At 48.0% G+C, this 26,261-nt stretch overlaps 1 protein-coding gene across 5 annotated transcripts in view; it reads right to left on the reverse strand.

The window, feature by feature from the left end:
• ST3GAL3 (ST3 beta-galactoside alpha-2,3-sialyltransferase 3) overlaps positions 1–26,261 on the reverse strand; it is a 238,146-nt gene that overhangs the window by 29,232 nt on the left and 182,653 nt on the right. The gene's annotated exons all lie outside the window — the stretch shown is intronic.

Genomic DNA, 26,261 nt, shown 5'->3' on the forward strand with positions numbered 1-26,261 from the left:
CCATCCTCCATGTGCCAGCATCTCCTCCCCACTCCAGCCTGCACACTGGGTAGCTGCTGTGCGGGGTCTGACAGATCCGGCTCAGTGGAGCCTGCGTGTGGAGGAGCAGGCCTGGCCAGTCCTTATGGGGCCAGCTGTAGGAGTGGAGAGGCAAGATGCACACCGCAGGATCAGCATCTCAGAGCGAGAAGCTCCCTGGGAGGCTATCCACGTGCGCATCCATCAAATAGTCACTGCTGCCCACGCTGTTCCTGCAATCTGGGAACACGGCGATGAGACACTGTCCAGTGAGCAGAAAAATACCCCAAAATGCAGCCCGTGCAGAGAGACAGAAGTTGGGAGAGAATTCTGGGAGGTGGACCACCCAGGGTGAGGAGGAAGGAGAATTCACGGTGAGAGGGCAAAGCAGGTGAACAGTCATAGGAGTTAGAGGTTTGACAGAAGAAAAAAAATCACAGTACCCTGCAGCGGGGAGGCTTCAGACAAGCAGAAGCCTGAGCACTTTTGCTGGCAGAGAGGAGGACCGAGAGAACGCCAAGCTCCACAGGAGGTGGCGGAGGGACAAGGAGTTTACGGGTAGGGGGAGTTTTGGTCTGGAGGAAAGATGGGAGGGAAAAGGGGGAGAGAAGGAGTCATGCGGTGATGCCAGGTTGTGGAGAGAAAAGGCAAGCCTTGCTCTTCTTGGGAAACCGAGGAGTGGGCAGGGCAGGGGGGAGGCGGTGGGGTGGGGGATGGCATCAGAGGGTTGCAGAAGGAAGTGAGGGCAGAGTGAGAAGGGACAGGAGGAACCAAGCTCTTCAGAGATGCTGGGACAGCACGATTTCACTTGGAACCTAGCACCCTGATTTTGAGACCTTTCAGGTAACCTAGCAGCCCGGGAGATGGCCAGCACCTGGTCACTTCCTGTGTGTTGACCTTGTTGTGGGGTGTGCTTAGGGCCTTCCTGGCTGAGAACGAAGGTGTGGAGGCCTAGGCCTCTATGGCTGACTCTTGTTTCTAACAGCCTGAATCAGCCCACTGAAAAACTGAAGACTGGAGGAGGGGCCCTCCCAGCCCAGAAGCTGGAACTCACCGTCCCCCAATGAACTCTAACCTCAGCATCCATTTCTCATTCCCATCATCACTAACACCATTACAATCACCAGACCAGGGGGAATAACAGCACTGATCACTTGGAGGTCTATCATTACTAGAGGTTTTGAAGTGAACTTGAAAGAGGCAGAAAACTTTCAATGCTGCTCCCTCCCCATCCCTTGCTGCTAGGAAGAAACTGTCAACACGTGATAGCGTGGGAGGGCTATTCCCGCACAGCCGCTTTCTTCTGGGCTTCTGAGTTAGCACACTTCTCCTCTGTGTAGAAGGGTCACTCATGTTTCTCATACCTAGTACACATAATCTAAGTGAATTAATACATTTGATGTTTTACCAGAGGCCCCGAGGATTCTGACCAGAGTCCACAAGGTACCTGGATAAGCCTGGGGCAAGAACCTCTCCTGTGTCAGGACTGAGCTTATGAAAGTTTTGCAGTTTCTCAGTCAGGCATGGACATGATTTTATCTACCTCCCAATATGTACTGCATGTCATATGCTAGCAAAATCTCCTAAGATCTAGCCAAATGGTCTCAACACATTTTTTCCTTGTCTTCTCTCTTCCTCCATCTTTCAGCTGATGAGAAAGTTCATTATATTAATTTTTACTTAACCCCCCCCCACCCCTTATTGGGCTTCCCTGGTGGCACAGTGGTTAAGAATCCGCTTGCCTGGGCTTCCCTGGTGGCGCAGTGGTTGAGAGTCCGCCTGCCGATGCAGGGGACACAGGTTCGTGCCCCGGTCCGGGAAGATCCCACATGCCGCGGAGCAGCTGGGCCCATGAGCCATGGCCGCTGAGCCTGCACATCTGGAGCCTGTGCTCCGCAACGGGAGAGGCCACAGCAGTGAGAGGCCCGCGTACCGCAAAAAAAAAAAAAAAAGAATCCGCCTGCCAATGCAGAGGACACGGATTCAAGCCCTGGTCCGGGAAGATCCCACATGCCATGGAGCAACTAAGCCCGTGCGCCACAACTACTGAGCCTGCGCTCTAGAGCCCGCAAGCCACAACTACTGAGCCCGTGTGCCACAACTACTGAAGCCTGCATGCCTAAAGCCCATGCTCCGCAACGAGAAGCCACCGCAATGAGAAGCCTGTGCACCACAAGGAAGAGTAGCCCCCCACTTGTCACAACTAGAGAAAACCCACGCGCAGCTACAAAGACCCAACACAGCCAAAAATAAATAAATAAAATAAATAAAATTTTTAAAAACGCCTCATTTTTGGCGCTTATAAAGTGTTAATTTTGGAAAAAAATACAGATAGGCGCGCGCACACACACACACACACACACACACACGTAAAAAATACTCATAATCCTACAACACAGAGACAATTAACCTTTGGTATATATCCATACTGACTTTCCTTTTCCCATATTATTTTTTAGATTGTGCTGTAGACTACTTTTTTCACTTTATAATATTATGAAAATATTGCTATGCAAATGGACAGAACAAAAACCATAAGCGGCTGGTAACCTGATTAAAAATGACTTCCCAAAATCAAATGTACAAGGATACACAAATGGAAAAATACCCTGAAACCATTTGATTTTATATTTATATCTCTTTTCTCGTAAGCTGACATCCTTGTTTATAGTGATAGTAACATAATTATTTGCTTTATCCTAATATATCCACACATATAGATACATATATAAAATATGTAGAATAGTTTCAGAATAAAAACACCAGTATTATTACTAATACTACCATTACTAAAAATTATTTAGGGAATACCCCCCGGAGAAATACAGATAAATTACTTTGCTTTTGCAGAATTATTTTGGAATAATCCTGCTGAGTTTACTTTGTCAGCAATACATAGTTAAGTTCATTTGTTTCATTCTGTTTTTGCTTCTAGAGTTTGCTTACCCCTCATATTAATTTAACTTTGTTTTATGATGATATAAAACTATAGGGCTTCCCTGGTGGCGCAGTGGTTGAGAGTCCGCCTGCCGATTCAGGGGACACGGGTTCGTGCCCTGGTTCGGGAAGATCCCACATGCCGTGGAGCGGCTGGGCCTGTGAGCCATGGCCGCTGAGCCTGTGCATCCGGAGTCTGTGCTCCGCAACGGGAGAGGCCACAACAGTGAGAGGCCCGCATACCACAAAAAACAAACAAACAAAAAAAAACAAACAAAAAAAAAAAACTATAGAATTCCAAAATTAAATTCACAAAGCAAGATATATTCAGAGAAGTCAAACTTTCATTTCTGTGTCCAACTCCTGTTACTTTTATTCCTGTATAGTATTCATTTTTATTAGTTTTTATTTTTTCCTCATTTTTTTTTTTGGTATAAGCAAATACATAATATGTGTATGTGAATTCCTAGTCCCTTCTTCTTCTTCTTCTTCTTTTTTTTTTAATTGGGGTATAGTTGCTTTACAATGTTGTGTTACTTTTTGCTGTATAATGAAGTGAATCATCTATATGTATACATATATCCCCTCCCTCTTGGACCTCCCTCTCACCCTCCATCCCCCATCCCAACTATCTAGGTCACCACAGAGCACTGAGCTGAGCTCCCTGCGCTATATAGCAGGTTCCCACTAGCTATCTGTTTTACACATGGCAGTGCGCATACGTCAATCCCAATCTCCCAATTTATCCCACACCCCACAGCCCGTGTCCACATGTCTGCTCTGTAAGTCTGCGTCTCTACTCCTGCCCTGTAAATAGGTTCATCTGTACCATTTTTCTAGATTCCACAAACATGTGTCAATATACAGTATTTGTTTTTCTTTTTCTGACTTACTTCACTCTGTATGACAGACTCTAGGTCCATCCACATCTCTACAAATGACCCAGTGTTGTTCCTTTTTTATGGCTGAGTAATATTCCATTGTATATATGTACCACATCTTCTTTATCCATACATCTATATTCAATAAAAAGGTAACGTATACAGTTTTACCTTTTGATTTTTTTCACTATACAATATATCCTGGTAATTACTGCACAGCAGTAGAGGTATATACTTGATTATACTCCATTATGGTTATGTACCTATATCATTCAATCAGTCCCCTGGGTGGTTTCCAGTCTGTTGTAGAGTAGGTACCACTAACAGTGGTTACAGTGAATAACTTCATGCATATATCTTTTCTATTTGCCAATGTATCTTTGGAATAGATTCCTAGAAGTGGGTTTGCTGGATCAAAGGGAAAATGCATATATATAATTTTGCTCCATATTGCCAAACTCCCCTCCACCAGGATCACACCATTTCACATTACCCACCAGCAACAAATGACAGTGTCGTTTTCGCCACAGCCTCACCAACAGAGTATACTGTCGAACATTTCAATTTTGCCAGTCTGACAGGAGAGGAACAGTATCTCAGTGTGGTGTTTTTTTTGTTTTTTTTCTCAGTGTGGTTTTAATTTGCATTTCTTTTACTGTGTGTGGAATTGAACACTGTCTTATATATGGAAGGGCTATTTGTGAATTTTTCTATGAATTTTGTTCATATCTCTCGCCCATTTTTCCAAAAGGTTATGGGTTTTTTCTTTTTTCCCCTAGCTTTATTATGATATAATTGACTATAATTGATATATAACACTGTATAAGTTTAAGGTGTACAACATGTTTTCATACACATATGTGACAATATGATTACTACTACAGCACTAGCTAACAATCTTCTCTTTTTTTTTTAAGCTCTTTATATATTAAATATATAAACCCTCTGAGATACGGTTACAAATATATCTCTATTGAGATATAAATTGAGTTTATTTATTCACTTGGCTTGTGGTGTTTTCCTTTCTTGCTTTCTTTTCCCCCCTTTTTCACAACAGATTTTTTTAAAAAAGTGTAGTCAAAGGGAATTCCCTGGCAGTCCAGTGGTTAGGACTTGACGCTTTCACTGCCAAGGGTCCAGGTTTGATCTCTGGTTGGGGAACTAAGATCCAGCAGGCCGTGCAGCATGGCAAAAAAAAAAAAAAAAAAAGTTGGGACTTCCCTGGTAGCGCAGTGGTTAAGAATCTGCCTGCTAATGCAAGGGACACAGGTTCGCGCCCTGGTCCAGGAAGATCCCACATGCCGCGGAGCAACTAAGCCCACGAGCCACAATTACTGAAGCCCACGCGCCTAGAGCCCTGCTCTGCAACAAGAGAAGCCACTGCAATGAGAAGCCTGCGTACCACAACGAAGAGTAGCCCCCGCTCGCCAAAACTAGAGAAAGTCCGCGCGCAGCAATGAAGACCCAACACAGGCAAAAATAAATAAATAATTTTTTTTAAAAAGGGTCAAATTTATCAATCTTTTCCCTTATTGATTCTGGGTTTTGAGTTTTAGTTTAAAAAGTTTTCTTCATTCCCAGGTTATATTCTTTCCTGGTTAGAATCCCATCCACCTCTTTAGTCTCTCTCTCGCCAGGATGCTATACCCTCTTGTTCCATTGTCTTTTTGTCCCATCCATAAAGCAAAACCCAATCAGAGATGAATCGAATCCTACACTCTTGCACTTTATATACTCAGAGTGCTGCTAGAAAACACACACACACACAGACTGGTACCACTACGAACTCATGGACTGAGCCTTAGTTGGACCCTCACCTTTGCTCAGCAGCTATTCCAAACCTTCTCCACTCTCCATAAACTCTCTATCCTTTTCCCACTTCATCTAAGCAGATATCTCTTCTTTTTTCTCACTTCACAGACAAAACCAAGCCAATCAGATAGGAGCTCCTTCAGCTTCTTACTTCCTTCCCCCACCCTAGACCCATCAAAGCTGATCTCTCCATCACACTATGCAGTCCACTCCTGTTTGTTTCCCCCTAAGCATACAGCAAGCTCAGGTCTCTCCTACATGAGAACAAACAAACTCAATAAACTTTCCTGACCACGTACCCATGCTACCAGTCTCTCTCTCTATCCTTTCACGGCAAAACCTCGATAAAGGGCAGTGGCTATTCTGTCTCAACTTCCTCATCTCCTATTCACTCCTCGACCTACTGCAATCTGGATTTTACTCCTCTGAGACTAGTTGTGTCCTACCAACCATGCACTATTTGTAGCTCCCTGAACATGCCAGTCTTCATGCATTTACACATGCAGTCTCTGCCTGAAATGTACCCCTGTCACCCTTCCCTGTATTCCCCAATCCCTTCCCTCTCTATTTGCCTGGAAAATCCCTTCTCATTCTTTAAGTTCAGATGCTGCTTCCTCTGGACAGCCTTCCCCCAGGAGGTGGCTCAGTGCCTGCAGAGGCCCTGGAAGCTGAGCGGGGAGGGCCATAAACAACAGGAAATGGGGTGTGGTGATGGTAGAGGTGGTGTATGTGTGTGTGTTTGTGTTAATTCTGCAGGCCGTCTGGGCAGAGCCCCATGCTACACCTGGAAGAGAATTCAGGGGCTTCTGTCCAGAGGCCAGTGTGCCAGTCTGGGGGCCCAGCCAGGGTGGAGGTGGCCCTTGAGGTGCAGAATAACTGGCCAGACTAGCAGGGGTGTGCGACGCCTGACCTGCTTGCCTTGGCCAAGGGGGTAGTGGGGCAGGGTGGGGCAGGCTCCAGCAGACAGGCCCCAGCCCGCCAGCTCTGCACACAAAGCAGCCTTGGGATCAGGTTTCAGGAGGGTGTGTGTGTGAGTGCGTGAGAAGGAACAGGGGAAGGAGGAGGCAGAAGTTGTACGGGGACCTGTGCGTCTTTTCTTCTTGGATCCTAGAGCATAGCAATGTGGAGAGTTGAGGCTCTAGGAGGGTACATGCTAAGGGTGGGTCTGACCCCTGTGCCTCTCATAACAAGGCTGGACCCCAGGACCCATGAGGCTGCCCTGCCCACAGGCCTATAAATTGAGAGAGGACGATGACTCGGCACGATGGTCAGTCTGCCAGCCAGGATGGGCAACCCAGGACCCCTCAAAGGGATCTCTTAGTTCATTTAATGCCCAGCAGTGTGGCTGAGGTGAAGTGTAGAAGGTGAATGTCCCCAATTCTGGTTCGCCCACCTAAACCATTTCCTAAGGCCCAGAACATCAAGCCTGTGCCCTGAGACCAGCAGGAAAGCTAACTGAGTCTTACTAACTGGGAGGGGAGTAGTTCTTTGTGGTACCAGCAGACACAGAGTAGGATCTTCCTCCTAGTTCCCACCATCCCAACTGCAAAAGGTGCCTCCAGGGGCTTCCCTGGTGGCGCAGTGGTTGAGGGTCCGCCTGCCGATGCAGGGGACACGGGTTCGGGCCCCGGTCCGGGAAGATCCCACGTGCCGCGGGCTGGGCCCGTGAGCCATGGCCGCTGAGCCTGCGCGTCCGGAGCCTGTGCTCCGCAACAGGAGAGGCCACAGCGGTGAGAGGCCCGCGTACCGCAAAAAAAAAAAAAAAAAAAAGAAAAAGGTGCCTCCAGATGTGGGTTTGCTGGATTAGGGCAACACACGGTTTCAGCTCTCCATCTGTGCCTGTTTGGTTGTGTGGCCAGCCTTCTGGCCACAAGAGCCCAAGCAGCCCAGGAGACAAGAGGAAGGCAGAGCCCAGTAGTGGGTCCTGAGACCAGGGGCCACAGCACATCAGTCTGCCAGATTCAGCCACAGGCCTTGGCCCAAAATGAGTGAGACTGTCATCCAGTAGGGTGAAAGCCAAACCGCAGAGATCCTCCTTTCTAGAACCTGCTCTGGGAAGCGGTGGGGTGGATGAAGCAGAGGGACACACGTTTTCTAGAATCTACCTGTTCTTGTTTGGGATCTCGCTGTGGCAGCCCCACCATACATGGCCCTGCACAGTAAGACCTTGGTATATGTCCAAGCAAACAAGATAAGCACTTTGTCAATGCCTTGTCCAGCTTATGTCTTGCTTCTCTTGCTGACCCACCTGAATGGGTCCCACGAGAGAGCAGAAGTCTGAGGAGAAAGGATCATGAATATGCAGGGCAGGTGGGTCTATATCCTGCGAGAAGAGGCAGAGAAGACAAACAGCAGGTATCAACCAACAAGTACCGTTCCAAGCAAGAGCATGAAGTGCCTGCCTCCAATCTTAGGCAGGGCCAGATGGAGCTGGAGGATGCAGCCCCATTCAACAACTGCTTGCCTGCTCGGGGTCAGGCTCCGTGCTGAGTGCTGGCTGGGGACCTAAGGTAAACTAGCTTTGGTCCTTCTCCTCAGGAGCTAATGGTAGACACAGGTAAACAAATAACCATAAGAAAATAAGTCTGCACAGCCTGTGTTTTGGAATAGGGAGTGGTATAAAGGTCTCAGGCCAACTTAGGGGTATAGCAAAATCTTGAAGGAGATGATGACAAAACCAAGCTGAGCCTTGGAAGACAAGTAAATGTGAGCCTCTTGGAGCATGGTGGGAAGGGTATTCAAGGAGGAGGGTCGTGCAGACAAGGGCACAGGAGAGAAGAGATCCAGAAGCAACCCTCCCTTCGAGACAAGGAGAGAGGCTGCTAAAGCTGCCAGGGTGGAAGCACCTGCCAAGGGCAGGGGAGCTTCAGCCTGGCCCCCCACCCAGTGACCTGCCCTCTCGTCCCACCCAGGCAGGCGCAGCAATGCGTGAGGAAGGACTGAGTGGGCGAGTGCATTCTGACTGGGTGTAAGGATAAGGCAGCTGAGGTGCGGGCTCTGCACAGAGGGAAAAGGCCGGGGCAGGGTGTGCATCAGCACAGCCAGGGTTGGCCTGATGCCCCGAGGCAGTGTCAGGGCCAGTTTCAAGGTGGATCATCACTGGCAACTTGGGGCACTCAGCTCATGCTCTTTCTTGTTAGCGCCTTGCAGTGGATATCTGCGTTCCTCCCCCACTTCTTCTGTAAAGCACCTACTTTTTATTCCATATGGTCCTAGTTGAGCTGACCCCCCACCACCGCTGCTGGGATGGGCGCATGGTCCAGGCTGGCCAATTAAGATACTTCACCCCTCAGAACCACAGTAACTGGCTCAACAATGGGCACGTGATCCAAGTGGGATGAATCAAATTCTCTGGGATTTAATATTTGGACACTAGGGTATATGGGAGTCTCTCTTTTTCTCCGAGATAGTGAGCTGTAAAGACCATGTAAGCCTAGAACAGTGCTTGTGCAAACCATGGCCCAGAGGTCAGCTGCCTGTTTGTATAAATAAAGTTTTATTAAAACACAGCCACACTCATTCATTTACCTAATGTCTATTGTTTGCTTTAATGTTATAACGGCAGAGTTGATTAGCTGTGACAGAGAATATATGGCCTGCAAAGCCGAAAATACTCACTATCTGGACTTTTAAGAAAAAAAATTTGCCACCCCTGGGCCTAGAACCGCTGGAGCCATCTTCTGTGGCTACACAGAGAAACTGTCTACAGAACAGTCAAACCCAGGGAAAGCAGAGCCAAGACGTGGGGAGAAAGACGCTGAGTCCTAGTCCGGGTGGGCCTGAAGACAGTTCAGCCCTGAACTTAACAGGTAAGTCAGCCAATCAATTTCCTTTTTGCTTGAATTAGTTTGACATGGATTTCTACCGACTACAACAGCTACTAGAAGATAATGCTTAAGCTCCTTCGTCTGGTTTCCAAAGCCCCTGTGATCTGACTCTCCTGCGTCAACCTCCCCGCCTCAGATACCCCTCTCTTCTCCTCCCTTTCCCTAAGCTCTAGCCATATCCAACTACTTATAGATTCTAGAATCTGCCAGGCTCTTTAACACCTCCATGCCTTTCCACTTGCTGTTCCCTTTGCCTGGAATTCTCTTCCCCTTCTCATTCGCATGCTGAATTTCTGCTCCTTCTTCAGCCCAACTCCAGCGTCTCTGCCTCTGCACAGGTAGGGTCTTCCCTGAGCCACACAGGGCTGACGGAGCCTCTCCAGGTCCCCACGGTTCTCCGTGCCCCTTCCTGGCACTGACTGCACACTAATGTGCCTGTTCCCTCCCCGGCACGCAGCCAGGATGGAGCAGGTGCTCCATAACTGACTGCTGGCTGGAAGAGGGAGGAGCGCTCAGGGTGACCGGCTCCACAGTGTGGATCTCCCTGGGCCAATGCAGGTGGAGTTTCTGCTCACCTGCGGAGCTCTGAGGACTGCCTTGTGCGGCACATCATGGACACTTTGATCTCCCTGCTCCGAAGGGCCAGGCTTCCAGTGATGTCCTTACTGTTTCCTAGTAAACCCCTCCTGGTCTGAAATACTGCCAGCTGCTGCCCCTCTGTCTGCTTAGGGACTTTGGCCACATCTGTGTCCAGACAGGCTGGAGCCACATGCATGACACGTATGACAGGCAGAGAGGCCTGCGCTGAAGGAGGCTCTCAAGGGGGCAGTGCCTGGGCTCCTGCTGACAGGGCTCCCCTGACTCTGCTGACAGCCTGTACCCAGAGTGGACCAAGGAGGAAGGGAAGGGGCCCGACTTCCTGATAAGGGGAGGGGAGCGTGGGGAGGCGAGGAGAGAATGGCGAGCTGAGAAGCCGCTACGAGAGGCAAGCACACCTCCCTCAGTGACAGCCTGGACAATGGCCAGAATGTCTACAGAGGCCACTTAACCCAGAGCCCAAGGACACGATCCGATCCCCAGACCCACCCTCCAGCTCTCCAATACGTGCTAAGCCCCAGCTTATCCCAGGTACCGTGCTAGTCACTGGGAATACGATAATAAACAGCTCAGAGCCCCAGCTTCGTGATTAATGGATGAGGCAGCCAAATACACACAGAGGCAATAGTGAAACACACGACAAACGCCACAGTAACAAGAGTAATAACAGCAGTTTACAGGTACTGAGCTCTTGCAACGTTCTAGACACTGTCCTAAGTGTTCTATGCTTGTCGTCCTATTTCATCCACACAAGAACCTCATGGATCGGCACAACGTGCATCAATACTTTTATTTATGGCACTGCCTTCGGGATACATGAAAGCCACCGGACCCTTCGGGAAGCGCGCCATCAGGGATGGAGAGGGCAAGACCAGACCACAGGGCGTTGCACAGGGAGAAAAGCGAGAGTGTTTGAGAGAGAGGAGGTGATCTCTGTAGAAACGTGGTAGTGGAGGAGAGGACAGAAAGGGACCGGGAGCTGGCGAGTGAAGCGGGAGGCAGAGACCCGAGACTGCTTGTACTGGGGGAAGGAGCCCGAGACTGCTTGTACTGGGGGAAGGAGCCCGCAGAGAAGGCAGAGGGAGGGGGTGCGAGAGACAGAGAGGCAGCAGTGGAGAGGCCACCAGGAGGCGAAGGGGACTGGATCAGAGTACGGGGAGAGGGACACAGAGGGCAGGGTGCCTTTTCCCTGGGAAAAGGGGGAGCACGCGAGGGTGGCCACCCTGATAGGTGCACTGGGAGCTGGGGGGACCTCATTTCTCCGGGGAATCTCTGGGGTTTGGGATTATGAGTGTGCAGGTCTGGGCTGTAGGAACTGATGAGTGGGAGAGGTTTGAAGCAGTCACTGTGGTAAGTCAACCAGGGACGGGACTGCTGAGCAATGCTGAGCACTGGCAGAGGCTGAAGACCAGGACGCCACCGTGGGGCCAATACATGTATTCGTGAGTCTCTGTTAACAGTTCAGCAGCCCGGAAACAAGCAGGAAAAGTGGCTGGATCAATTTCACCAAGTTCGGGCACTGCTTTATAAGGTGAGCTGGAAGGACAGGAGCGTGACAGAACTCAAACAGATGGTGAGAATACCAATGATGATGGATAGGGCCGTGGTGGAGGGGTGGTGGCTGTGGTTTTGATGGTGAGGAAGGCCAGGCCAGGCCAGGCCAGTGCAGTTGATCAAGCGAAACCTAGGAGTCATTCTTTTCTTTTTTAGTCCCATTTGCCCTGGATCATCACATTCTACAAAGAGAAACACCTATTTTATGAACAATCCTCTATCTTGCCAGTTGGGACGGAGTCATTCTTGACTCATTTCTTTTTCCTGTCTGTCTCTCTTCTGGGTCATCAGCAAATCCTGTTACTCTCTAAACATAATGTGAATCCCTCCACTTATCTCCATCTCTGCTGCTACCACCAGGTCCACATCATCACCTTGTGGCTGCTGCAATGGTCAGTGACCAGCTTCTGCTCTGGCCCCTCATTCCATGCTCTAGAAAGGCCAGAAGCGTACTCCTAAATCATCAACCATATCATGACATTCCTCTGCCTAGAACCTTCTCACTGCCCTCTGAACAAAACCAAACTACAGATGACAATGACTAATCCTCCTCACCTGCCTCTCACCTCATTTCAGGGCCTCCTCCTGACTCACCCTGAAACAGTATACGTTGGCCTCCTGTCCAGTCCTTGAATACAACAAACATCGCTCTGTCTCTAGACCTTTCCAGAACCCCTCTGGACCTTCCCGAGGCTGGCTCTTCGTTTTCATTCGGATCTCTGTTCAAATGTCACCTCTTCAGAGACGTCTTCTCCAACCCCTCTGTCAAGGGTGGGTTTCCTCCTCCTGTCTCTATCACTCACCTTTGTTTTATTTTCTTCGTAAACATTTAGCACCGTTTAAAATTATCTTGTTCATTTGCTTACTCTCTCTCATGTGTACCAGTTTATTATAATTGGAGAATGCGAGCTCTGTGTGACTAGGGATCTGCCTATTTATTTCACTGCCATATCCCCCAGCACCTAGAATTGTGCCTTGCCTGGTAGGTAGGTGCTGAATTAATATTTATGAAGTGAGTTCAGAGATCTGCCTCCCACCAAGTCTACAAAACCACTGGCATCTGCTCCACTTTTCCTCCTTTCCTCCTGATAACAATGAGGAAGCATCCACTCAGCTATTGAAGACCAACCTCTCCTCTGTGCAATGTCTTACTATGTCAATCAGGTAGAGGGTGAAGTCCTCACAGTGGCCTACGAGGCCATCCACAATCCCAGACACCTCCCTCCCCCACCCACTACCGTCCCTCTTCTCACTCTACCACAGCCACACTCCTTGCTGCCTTGGGGCCTTTACTGGAGCTGTTTCCTCTGCCTAGCACACCCCCCTCCAGATATTCAGCTGGCTAACTCCCTCACCTCCTTCCAGTCCATACCCAAATTCTGCCTTTCCCAGGAGGTGAACCCTGACCATCCTATTTAACACTCAACCTGCTCCTATCACTTTGCCATACTGTTTCTTTTCTCCCCCACAGTATTTGTCTTGTTCTAATTTACTAAATAATTTGCTTATAAGTTGTTTATTGTTGGCATTTCCCTATTAGTATAAAAGCTTCATAAAGGTAAGATCTTGAGATGAGGAGATTGCCTTGGATCATCCAGGTGGGCCCTAAATGCATTCACAAGTGTCCTTAAAAGAGAGAGGCACAGGGAGATTCTACCACATACAGAAGAAAAGGCGATGTGACCTCAGGGACAGAGACTGAAGTGATGCCAGCAGCCACGAGAAGCTGGAGGAGGCAAGGAACGGATAACCGCCCAGAGCGTCTGGAGGGAGTGCAGCCCTGCTGACACCTTGATTTCAGCCCGAAGACGCTGATTTTGGACTTCTGGCTTCCAGAGCTGTGAGAGAATCATTTGTTACAGGAGCAAAAGGAAACTAATACAGGTACCTTATTTTCTGAGCCCCATAGGAAAATGGAATTTCCAGAAGGGTTCAGCCAGTTTTTTCTCTGCTCAGAAATGAGACAACATGACGGTGAATGAGCAGCAGCTGTGCTCTCAGATGAGACCCTCTACCTTCAGAGAAGGGGGCTGAGGGAGGCAGCCCGGGTGAGGGCACAGGGGTGGTTGTTGCCGACCACCACTGCTTACAGTCCCAGGAAGGACTGCAAAGAAAAGGCTGGAAAACGTGATTGTTTCAGGAGGGTTCAAGTTCCAAACATCCAGACGCCTATGTCCAACTGGTGGTTGATGATCTCCATCTTACGCTCAGACCTATACCCTGAGTTCAAGTCTTACATGCAACTGCTTCTGAAACTTCTTGCCTGAGATATTCTACTGGCACCTACACTCAATGTCTTTTTAAAAAGGAGTCTATTTTCTCCCCCTAAACCTATTCCTCTCTCTCTTTCTCCCTCTCTCTTCAGTGAAGAGCACCCAAGTCACAGACTGAGGGGCAACCCATCCGGCTATTCGCTGCCTCTAGGGCCTGAGCGTGACCTAACTGCTTCTCTCTGCAGGGAAGGGTGAAGGGCAATGCCAACTGTGCTGGCCAGGGAAGTCTGAAGCCCTTGAACCCATGTGGCTGCATTTCATCACACTTCTCTTCACTGTCCCAGGGTGGGCAATACATTAATGCAGACTCTGCTCTTGGCATTTCCCATGCTGGTCCTTCTCGGCCCTAGCTGGGGGCTCTAGTCCTATGCGGAATACTCTTGCTACCTTCTTTAGCCCAGGGGCTCCAGCATTATTCTTGACCTTGGAGACCTTGGGTGAGGCCTCAGGGGCAGAATTCTCTCTCCCCAGACACCAGATCAATTGCCAAATGGAATAGGTCATGCTAGTGACAGATGGGAACCCCTGTCACAGTTGTATTATCAGGATGCAAAGGGAGATTGCACTACAATAAGAATTCCAGGCCCTGTACAGACACAGATGCTGCTACTCTCACTACTGCCACGTCTCACCTCTACACAGATGTCCTGACCCCTGCAAACCCAAATGGTCCTATATCTGAATTCACGACGAGCTAAGAGGCACTCTGAGAGAGACTGCCTTATCACTGTGTATTATCTTTACCACACACGCCTAATACTTAGAACAGCACATAGCATGTTTAAGGTAATCAATGAACAAATGAATAAACAGCCACAACAACGGGCCCTGCACATGGAGCAGGGATTTGTCACAGTCAAAAATCACTGAGCTGCAGCCTTCAATTTCCTCTTTCACATGCATCCATCCTGAGCTCCCCTACTCTCTGCTGCACTCAGCACCCAATGGCCAACCAGCCAACCATCAGGAAGAGAACCAGAGACTTTCTGTAGGTCATTCTAGGGACCTTCCCAAGACATGGCACTGCTAATGCCTGGTACAGTAAAGGGTCCTGGAGACAAGCAAGCCCCAGCCCATCTTGTCCACTCCTTGGAAGATCTTTAGATGCTCCATATTATTGATAGTATTGACTTAGGCTCAAATCCCTAGCCTTTCCTGACCTCAGTACCTTGTGAGGGCCTCTGTGACTTAATCTCCTACATGTGACAGCCAAGAGCCTTAATTCTGATGCTTGTCTGGCTCTCTTCCCCCAGGCTCTCTATGACCTTTCTGATCTCTGGCAGCCCTGATGGTTGACTATCTATGGCCATAGACCGTTAATGATCCTTGTGTTTGGTCTAGCACCACCTTCCTTGGCGGTTCCCTCCCCCCTCAACTGCAGGCTCAGTCAAATATAAAGTGAAGAAGAGAAACTCTGAAGCAATTATCATCAGTCTCAATACCTACAGTGTATTCCTTCTTCAAAAAGCAGGAAACAAGAGAGATGAGCTTCCTTCTAAATCTAAACTGGTAAACTCCAGACCTGCCTTGACTTCTTCTCCTCCAGTGAGCTTACTCTCTACCTTACCTCAGCTATTTACTCCTAAATTATACCCTAGACCAGGCCATTACTAACTAAAGCTCTCTCTAATCTCAATCTCGAACTCCCAGTCTCTGACTGTCTCCACCTATCTATATGTCTATAGCTCACCTGCTCTTGTAGCAAAACTCCAACAATCCTTCAACACACTGGGATCTTCAAGCCATTGGTTCTACCATCTTTTCACTGTCCTTTACCTCCTTATGTTCTTACTGCTATTCTCACCCGGCTTAAATTCCAAGTCAAACAGTACAATCACCTCCTTGCATTCATCCTCAACTTCTTTGCTCCTCCCTCACTCAGCTGAAACACAACTCTGGTTAAATTCCACTTCCTTCCTACTCTGGGCATGGACCTGCACAGATGAATGCAGCTGGCGAGAGAAAAACGCATGCTGGCTCGTCTCACCTTAAGTTCAAGTGAGTGAAAGATATGGAAACAAACTAAGTGTCCATCGATGGATGAATGGATAAAGAAAATGTGATACACACACACACACGAATATTATTCAGCCACAAAAAAGAACTAAATCTTGCCATTTGTGACAACATGCGTAGACCTTGAGGGTGTTAGGCTAAGTGAAGTAAGTCAGACAGAGAAAGACAAATATCATATGATCTCACTTATATGTGGAATCTAAAATAAACAAACAAACCAACCCAAGCTCACAGAAACAGAGAACAGACGGGTGGTTGCCAGAGATGGGGTTGGGGGGGCTGGGGCACAGGCAAAATGGGTGAAGGGGGTCAAAAGGTACAAAATTCCAGTTATGAAATGTATGTCACAGCATGGTGACTACAGTTAATAAAACTGTATTGCATATTTGAAAGTTGCTAGAGAGTAAATCTTAAAAGTTCTCACTACAAGGAAAAAAGTTCTGTAATTGTGTGGTGATGAATGTTAACTAGACTTATTGTAGGGGTCATTCTGCAATATATACAAATATGGAATCATTATGCTATAACCTGGAACTCATATAATGTTGTATGTCAGTTATACCTCAATTTAAAAATCTCAATAGAGCTGGAAAAAAATTCTTAAAAAAAAATTTAAGGGATTGAGGCCCTTAAACTGCTGAGCAATTGTCCTGTAGTTACTAGCCCCGTTATTCTCCCATTCCCCTAGATAACTATTCATACTTTCTTCTTTGAGTTCACATTTCCAACACCTCCTCCCTTATTCTTATTCTCAACAGATGATCCTGCTCATCACTGCACTGAAATATCAGAATCAGAACAGAACTTCTACAGGTTCCGTACCACCACTTGTCTGCATTTGTGCCTACGATCTCTACTTTCTTTTCTCTCTGAAGTGTCCATACTCATAACTAAGGCCAACTTTTGTTCCCTAGACCTTGTCCCTTCCCAATAGCAAACAAATGTTATTTTTCCCATATTAAAAAAAATATTTTCAAAAGCTTTAACACTTTCATTTTTCCAACTCTCTGTTATGAAAAAACTTCAAACATACAGAAAAGTTGAAAGAACAGTACAGTGACCACCGAGATTCAGTTATCACACATTTCTTTCTCTTTACCGAAACACACCTTGAGAAGGAGCTCTCTACACTCGCCATTTCTTTCTTTCTTTTTTTAATTTTATTTTATTTTTACTGAAGTATAGCTGATCTACAGTGTCGTGCCAGTCTCTGCTGTACAGCAAAGTGACTCAGTTATACACATAGAAACATGCTTTTTTCATATTCTTTTCCATTATGGTTTATCCCAGGATTGGATATAGTTCCCTGTGCTATACAGTAGGACCCTGTTGTTTGTCCATCCTGTATATAATAGTTTACATCTGCTAATCCCAAACTCCCAGTCCTTCCCTCCCCTACCCCTGCCCCCTTGGCAACCACAAGTATGTTCTCTATGTCTGTGAGTCTGTTTCTGTTTTGTAGATAGGCTCATCTGTGCCATATTTTAGATTCTACATAAAAGTGATATCATATGGTATTTGTCTTTCTCTTTCTGACTTACTTCACTTTACACTCACCATTTCTGATCATTCAAGGTCACTAATTATTTTCACGCTGCTAAATCTCATGGTCAATTCTTATTGACCTATCAGCAGAGTGACCATACAACATTCTGATTTGTCTGGGACCGCCTTGGTTATATGTCTTATCCTGGAGTAACTATGAATAATAACCACTTTCACTCTCAAAAGTGTCCTAGTTTGGGGCTTCCCTGGTGGTGCAGTGGTTGAGAGTCCGCCTGCCGATGCAGGGGACACGGGTTCGTGCCCCAGTCCGGGAAGATCCCACATGCCATGGAGCGGCTGGGCCCGTGAGCCATGGCCGCTGAGCCTGCGTGTCCAGAGCCTGTGCTCCGCAATGAGAGAGGCCACAACAGTGAGAGGCCCACACACCGCAGAAGAAAAAAAAAAAAAAAAAAGTGTCCTAGTTTGCACAACAATTTATACAATCACCCTACTGCCCAGCAACATATTATACAGTTAGTTACTCCTCTTGAAATACTTGCTAATTTGGCTTCCAGAATACCACATTTTCCAGACTTTGCTACTATCACACTGGGCTTTCCTCCTTTGCAGTTTCTTCCTCATCTCTGGCCCCACTACATGTTGCTGTGCCCGAGGGCTCAGTCCTTGCTTCTCCCTCTTCATTCACTTATGTGACAGTCTCTTCCATTTTCACAGCCCACACCTTTCCCCTGAATGCCAGACTTGTATATCCCCCGCCCTCTCGATATCTCCGTCTGGATGTCTAAGAGGCATCTCAGGCTTTGCATGTTTAAACTTGAGTTCCTGATACTCCCCCTAAAACCTGCTCTCTTGCAATCATTTCTCCATCTTGGTAAATGGCACCTTCATTCTTCCAGTTGCTCAGGTGAAACGCCTGAAGTCAGCCTAGATTCTTCTCTTTCTCTCATACCCACGTCTGAGCTGTCAGCAAACCTGTCAGCTCTCCCTTCAGAACACAGCCTGAATGCGACAATTTCTTACTACCTCCACTGCTTCCACCGCACCTGAGTCACCAGCATCTCTCTCGTAGATGATTACAGTAGCCTCGTAATTGGCCTCCCTGCCTCACAAGAGTCTCTCCTCATCAAGGCAGCCAGAATGATCCTCTGAAACCTAAGTTACTCCCTGCACAGGATCCTCCATCCTCATAATGATCTCCAGTGTCCCCATGCTGCAGACTTCTCTTAATGCTCTGACTTCATCTCCTATTACTGCCCACTCCAGCAACATAGGCCTCTTTCCTGTTTGTGGATCCCACCTCAGTGCTTTTGCACTGGCTGTTTCCTCTGCCTGGAAGGCTCTTCCCCCAGATAATCAGCACGGCCCCTCCCTAACTTCTTTCGGGTTTTCACTTAAATGTCAACTTTCCCAGTCACCCTGTCTAAAATGACAACCCCTCCCTAACTTTTTACTCCCTATTCCTACTCTTTTTTTCCTCTAGCATCTCCGCTACCTAATATACTATACATTTTGTTTACACATCTGGGGTTTGGGGCTTGCTTCCCCATTAGAATATGAGCAGGAATGTTTGCCTGTTTTGCTCACTGCTATAGCTCCAGCGCCTAGAGCAGCACCTGACACTTGGCAGGCACTCAATAAATTATTTGTTGAATGAATCACTGTAAAACGGGGCTGATCATCACAGATTACTGTGAGGATGAAGTGACACAAGGCACGCAAAGTTCCCAGCACACCAGTTGCTCAGTAACTGTCAGTTTCCTTTGCCCCCTCCCTCCCTGCCAGTTTTGGTATCAGCCATGCCCTCCTCCTCCCCAGGGAGTGCCAGGTCAGAGGCAGGGTTGATGGTGGTCGCTGCCCTACCAGTAGCCACCAACAGCCCCCCAGGACTCCCACAGCCCTGGGCCAGCCTCAGCCCTGCTCCCAGGTGCTGGTTTCTCTCGTTAGATGTGAGCTGCCCTGCTTTAACTCAGGAAGCTGAAGCCTGCAGAATGGCTGAGGGAGGCGTTCAGAAGTCCTGTCCTCCGACCACATCTCTGTATCAAGGGCCCCGGGGGCTGTTGTGCCTCGTACCCCAGCCTCTCACACGTACCCCAAACACAGCCCGACAGCCCTCGCTTGTGGGCTAACGGCTCAGTCTCACAGGTTTATGCGGTAGCACTGCCAGGCTGTCTCCCCAGCCCCCTTCTCTAGACTTCCTACCCGCCTCTCCCGGGCCCCTCCAAGCTCCGTGTGCAACCTGCAAGGACTCTGGCCACTGCATCTCAGGAAGGCCGGAGTGTTTGGTCTACCAGAGACTACTGCTGTCTCCACACGTAGGAAGGGTCCCACGAACTAACCATCCTTGGTCAGATGCTCACCTGGCACAGTCCATTCTGGCCATGGCTGCCCCCTTCAGGTGCCCAACTCCCAGCACCTTTCTCCTCACTTTAGGAACAGAGGCTGTTTCCTACAGACGAGTCCCCTAGGAAGCACAGTCAACCTGGGCCACGATTTCTGGGCTGGGGTGACTTCTTTTAGAATCCTTGCCTTCACACTTGGACGACTAAGCCTGCTGGTGCCACTGCAGAGTCATGGCCGCCCACCTGGCCTGCTCTGTTGCTGCGGGACAGTTTCTGGGTTGCCCTAGTAAACAATCTCTTCCATTCTCCACAGGGGCCTTACAAACGTTCTCCGCTCTTCTCAACCTTCTCTCCTAGCACCGTGCCCTTCGTGTTCAGCACATGGTCCCATTTCCTGCTTCCTAGAGAAAATAAAAGCCACCAGAAGGGGATTCCTTCCCCTTTACCTTGCACTTACAAGCCCATCTATGTTTCTACCACTCTGCTCTGCTGTAGAACAGAAGAAGCCTCCCTCTTAAAGCAAAGGCCAATCCCTCCCCTCGTTGTCCTTAGGGACCTTGTTGTATCATTTATCCCATCATTATCCCCGGTATTTCCGCTTTCCTCTCAATGTACAGGATCCTTCCCATTGGTGGCCCACACACCCCCTTCACCCTCACGGCCGCACCTGCCGCAGCTTCAAGCCCATCTTCCCTCTTCCGTCACAGGCGTGCTCTCCCGGGAGCAGTCCCCGCGCAGTGACCACGGATCCTCTCCTCATGATTCAGCTTGATGTCGGCTGGAGGCCACCCCGACTACTCCAGAGACACGGCTATCACCGGGGACTTCTCTGGCTCCAGTTCCAACCTCTGAGTTCCCATTCCTGACTTGCCTCCACAGGTTTTAAGCCTCTTCTTCTCAACATGTGTCCTGACACTGGACCCGACTAGCAAAGGCCGACTGTTCTCAGCCTGACTTCAGACCCTCCTGGGAAGCTTTGTTCTGCCTTGTCCTGGGTCCCTGAGCCCTGACATCCCCTCTCCCCAGGCTCCAGCTCCCTTGCTCCTGGCACGGCCTGGGATTGCTATAGACTGTGGCATATCCAAACCTCCTGCTGGCTCAAAATCAGGCCTTGTGCGATTCCTATTTGTGTCACTCGTGGTGCTTACGTGTTGGTGGGTTTTCAATAAATGTTTATGAAATAATTATCATCACCTTACTGTTACCTACTGTTTTTTGTTATGCTATAATCCTTTTATCCTGACGAAAGCCATTTGAAATAAGCAAGGACTACGTTTCCCCTCATTTACAGGTGGTGAAACTGAGGTTCAAGAGTTTAAGTGATTTGTCCAAGGGAAGAAGGTATAGAGCCAGGTCTGAAACCTGCCATTTCTGATTTCAAAGTCGGTGCTCCTCCTAGGATTCTGCATGAGTCCTGTGCATAGGGCTGTCAGGCACCGCAAGTGGACAGGAACAAGGTCCCAGAAGGGCATGTGGCAAGCGCCCTCTCACGTGGATCCAGCAAAGTATGAGAGATGGATGGCAACGTGCGCTAGATGGCAGGAAAATTCGAGAGCTTGGTAGCTGGCCAATAGTTCTGCTCATGCCTACCAGGTCAGTGGAAGATGCTGTTCTAGGATAGAAGGGCTTAGTCATCAAGTCTATGGAAGACAAAGAGAAAGGAAAGAAACAGCTTATGTTGGAGGTCCAAGGAGGATCCCAAAAACTCCAGATAGGCAGCTACATGGCCAGGCTTGGTTTGGGTCCATAAAGTCCATCAGACATGCTGAGTGAGAAGGGGATGGGGACTTGGCAGCAGCATGTCAAGATGACGTGACCATTAAAGTAGTGTCTCTGGGGTGTCGGTCGCTGTGAGGAGCATCAGAAGTGGGGAGGTGACAGATGAGTGTATAAAGAAGATGTGGCACATATATACAGTGGAATATTACTCAGTCATAAAAAGAAACCAAATTGAGTTATTTGTAGTGAGGTGGATGGACCTAGAGTCTGTCATACAGAGTGAAGTAAGTCAGAAAGAGAAAAATACCATATGCTAACACAGATATATGGAATCTAAAAAAAAAAAAAAAAAAGGTTCTGAAGAACCTAGGGGCAAGACAGGAATAAAGACACAGACGTAGAGAATGGACTTGAGGACATAGGGAGGGGGAAGGGTAAGCTGGGACGAAGTGAGAGAGTGGCATGGACATATATACACTACCAAACGTAAAATAGCTAGCTAGTGGGAAGCAGCCGCATAGCACAGGGCGATCAGCTCAGTGCTTTGTGTCCACCTAGAGGGGTGGGATAAGGAGGGTGGGAGGGAGACGCAAGAGGGAGGAGATATGGGGATATATGTAAATGTATAGCTGATTCACTATGTTATAAAGCAGAAACTAACACACCATTGTAAAGCAATTATACTCCAATAAAGATGTTAAAAAAAAGAAAGAGAAGTGGGGAGATGTTTATCCTGCATCCTTTCCACCTGGCAGGTCACCTCTGATCAAGCATGAGCTCCATTCTGGGTGGTTCCTAAAGGGAACAGTAATAAAGTGGAACCGACCCAGAGAAGAGAACCACTGTGGTAGGGAGGGGCCTTATCATACCTCATGAAAGCAGACATGTCTGGCTAGAGAGGACTTGAGGGCACGTGAGCACCAGCTTCAAATCTCTGACCATCTGATAGGGAAGAGGGATTAGACTTTTCTGTGTGGCTCTGGTGGGTAGAATCAGGACCACAGGTAAAAGTTACTGAAAGGTAGATTTGGGCTTTTCTTAGTTAAAACTTTCCAGTCACTGAGTATCTTGAAGTAGATGGGCTGCTTCTGGAAGTTAAGAGCCACTGGCTATTGGGAATGGGAGGTAGATCAGGTAATCTCCATGATTCTGAGACAGGGGTTCTAGACCCACCAAGCCTGGAAAAGTGGAAGGAACCATCTCCCCCTGTGCTCCCCTGGCCCCCACTGGTCTCCCCTGGGTTGAAGTTGGGCCCAAAGTGGTGGCAGGTCCAGCCTCCAGTGTGACCTCGGGGGCCGAGGCTGCGAGTTCAGTCACTCCGTGCGAGAGTCCAGGGACTATCTTGGTAGGGCTGTCTATAGTTTAGATTTATATAACTAATTTTCTCTCTTTAAAAGGGAACACTTTAGAAAGGGGGAAGGTTGTGGGAGACTATTTCCATCTCGGTGTGTATTCCAAAGTTCTGGTGTTTTGCCAGGATTTAAGTATGGTATATACAACACTGTTAAAAATAACCCCTTGATTGAACAGAAGGCGTGGGAGAGAGGGGATAGCCAGGCAATTTTGCTAGGGGGCGGGAGAGGTGGGTAAGGAGAAGAAACTTAAACCCAGAGACCCTGGGAAGGGTTGTATTCCAGAAGAGTTATATAGATTCAAAGGGACTAAGGACCAGGGAAATACTGTCCCTAACTGCTCCTTTCCAGAGAATTGCCCAGTAAGTGCCCTGCTTTGGGTGTGTCTAGTATATAAACAAGCTGCCAGTTTTGAAGGGTTCTCCCAGGATTGCGTCTGCCATTTTTCAGTCCTGATTGCCAGCCTATGATACAAAGGTCAGGGAATGACGACAAGGAGCAGAAGCCAAGAAAGGCTGACAGTGTCAAAAACCAAGAAAGGTCGAAGACACAGAGGCCAGAGAAAGGTCTACTAGATCTAGATATTGGGAGGTTCTCGCGATTTGCGTGTGAAGGCTTCCAGACATTTCTTTCTATAACTATAACTAGATATTTAACATAAATGGGATGATCTAACATGGACAGTTCCATAACTTGCTTTTGAAAAATTTAACAAGAAGTTGTGGGGTCATGTCAGGAAATAAAGTCTGACATCATTTTTTATGACTATGTATTATTTCATCACATGGACATACTATGTTTACTTAATCATTCTCAGCCAAGAGACACTTATGTTGTTTCCAATTTTCTGCTATTTTAAACGTGCCGCCACAAGGATCACGTTACAAAAACTTGAGTGCACAGATATGATTATTTCCTGACGTTAAATATTGAGAAGCAAAAATGCTGGATCAAAGGAAATCCACATTTTACACTCTGTTACACTTTGTTTCCCATCATTTTCGAGAGAACAAAATATTGTTCTCATGATCTCCTCCAATCTCTCTGGCCATTCTTTCCCATCCTCCTTCATTACTTCTCCCTCCTGTTCATCCCTTATGGGTTGATATTCCCTAGGGTTGTGTCCTTCTGTTTTTTTCTTCTTCCTCCAAAAATTATAAGCTCAAATGCCTACCAGAGCCAAGAAGATACTATAAATATGTTAATTGGGCCAGATGTAAGACAGGAAGTGGTAGGGCCATGGCAAGTTAGAATGGACACACTGCCTAAAAGTATTCACATTATTTGAAAACACTGTGCCAGCCATACAAAGAACGTCTACATTATCTTGTAAGCTGCCAGCTTGGGACCCAGGCTACAGACTTGCCCTACACTACCTCACCCATTGCCCAAACTCCATGGACACGCTGAGATTCCCATTGCATCATCTCTGGCTCTGACCTCTCCTCCTGGACTCCAGACTCAGACATTTAAATGATTGCTCTACATCTCTCCTTAAGTGTCCTAGAGGGATCTCAGACTCCTTTTGTCCATAACCAGACTTGTGATCTCTGCCCTGTCCTCTTCTCTTAACAAAAGCCAGAATTCTAAAATCAGATACAACCGCCCTTCTTCTTGGGTTCCCTATCTCAATGAAATGGCATTCCCACTTTTCCTGTTTTGGAAGCCAGAAACTTGGGAGTCATTCCAGATTCTTCCCTGCCCAGCCTCCCATACTCAGTTGATCATCAGGTCAACTCAGCGGGCATAATAAGCACTTACTGAGCACCTAATCAGGGCCAGGCGCTGTTAGAGGAATTCCACAGAGAGGAATGCCGTGCCCGTCCTGGAGGGGAGACAGACAACAGCATCGTGCCTGGAAGTGGCAGTGGCAGTGGTGGAAGAAAGGCCATACAAGACGTTTTGGGAGGAGGGGAGGGACTCTTTGATTCCATTTCCTAAGTGTTCCTCAAATAGCCTCTACTCCATCCCCATGGGATTGCCTTCAGCGTGTCTCCTCCTCTAACTCATCTCCTATAATGGGTTAGCGCAACCCTTCCAAGGAGCGAAGCTGACCATGGCATTCTTTTACCTCTTGTCTAAAACATGTCAATAATTCCCCCATGTCTTCTAGTAGGATAGAATCAAAATCCTTTTAGAATGACTTGTAAGGCCTCCCTGGACCCGGCCCTGGATGACATCTTGTCTTCCAGTATTCTAGGATGTAACACTATGCCCCAAACATGCCAAATCACTTGCAGCTCTCTGAATATCCTTGGGTACCTCATGCTCTGAGTTTATGACGTCCTTCTGTCTAGAACACCTGCCCTATCGTTTGATTTCAATTGCTTAATTCCTATGTTATCTTTAAGGCTTGGATAAAATATCACTTCCTTCAAAAATCCTTCTCAGACCACTTTGCCCAAAAAAGATGGCTTCTCCAAGTGTTCTGTTACACGCCCTCCCAGTGCTGCGAGGCTTACAGCAGGGGAGGGAAAGGAGCTTCCAAGGCATTTTGCCCAGGCTGCTGAGGGGGCTGATGACATGTCCTTACCTGGATGTCTCTGAGAACAGGCAGTGCTGAGAAAATATGGGGGTGTGGAGCAAACAGTGAATGATTCCAGAAAAGGTCAGGAGACCAGGGAAAAGGCACAGCTCTTGGGTTCTGGTTGGGCATTGCCTTGAGGGGCCCATGAACCTTTCAGGTCCACAAGCCACATATTTTGAAGAGCTACTGACATGATCTATTCCAGCCACTGACACTTGTAGTACCTACCCCTGCCAAACACAAAACAAAAACAAAAAAGGAAAGAAAATTTTTCAGCTGAATGATGGTGAGTCACCACTCACCAATAAACCAGTGAGAGGATCTTCTATGGCTTTTAAATGCTAGAAGCAAATTATAAGAATGAAGGGCAAGAGGTGCTGTAAATAACAATGGTGCAGAGACGTGAACCCAGAAATCTGCCTTAGGAAAAAAAAGGCCTTCTCTGACCGCTACAATTTAATTTGGTGTCTCCTTTCTGTATATTCATGGCATCCTGTACTTTCATCTACCATAGCATCAACGCTATATTACATTTTGGGCAAACTCCTCGGCATGGCATTCAAGGCTTTTTTCCCCCTGTACCCCAGACAGCCCAGATTACTTGCCAGTGCATCTCTTTCCTCAGTGTGAGCACCTCTCCCAGATCCTTTGCCTCGTCAGTTTTTGTTTGTTTGTTTTGTTTTTTTTTTTGCGGTACGCGGGCCTCTCACTGTTGTGGCCTCTCCCGTTGCGGAGCACAGGCTCCGGACGCGCAGGCTCAGCGGCCATGGCTCACGGGCCCAGCCACTCCGTGGCATGTGGGATCTTCCCGGACCGGGGCACGAACCCGTGTCCCCTACATCGGCAGGCGGACTCCCAACCACTGCGCCACCAGGGAAGCCCTGCCTCGTCAGTTTTTAACTG

This window comes from Globicephala melas, chromosome 1 (genome assembly GCF_963455315.2).
Source record: "Globicephala melas chromosome 1, mGloMel1.2, whole genome shotgun sequence".
NCBI classification, from domain to species: Eukaryota; Metazoa; Chordata; class Mammalia; order Artiodactyla; family Delphinidae; genus Globicephala; species Globicephala melas.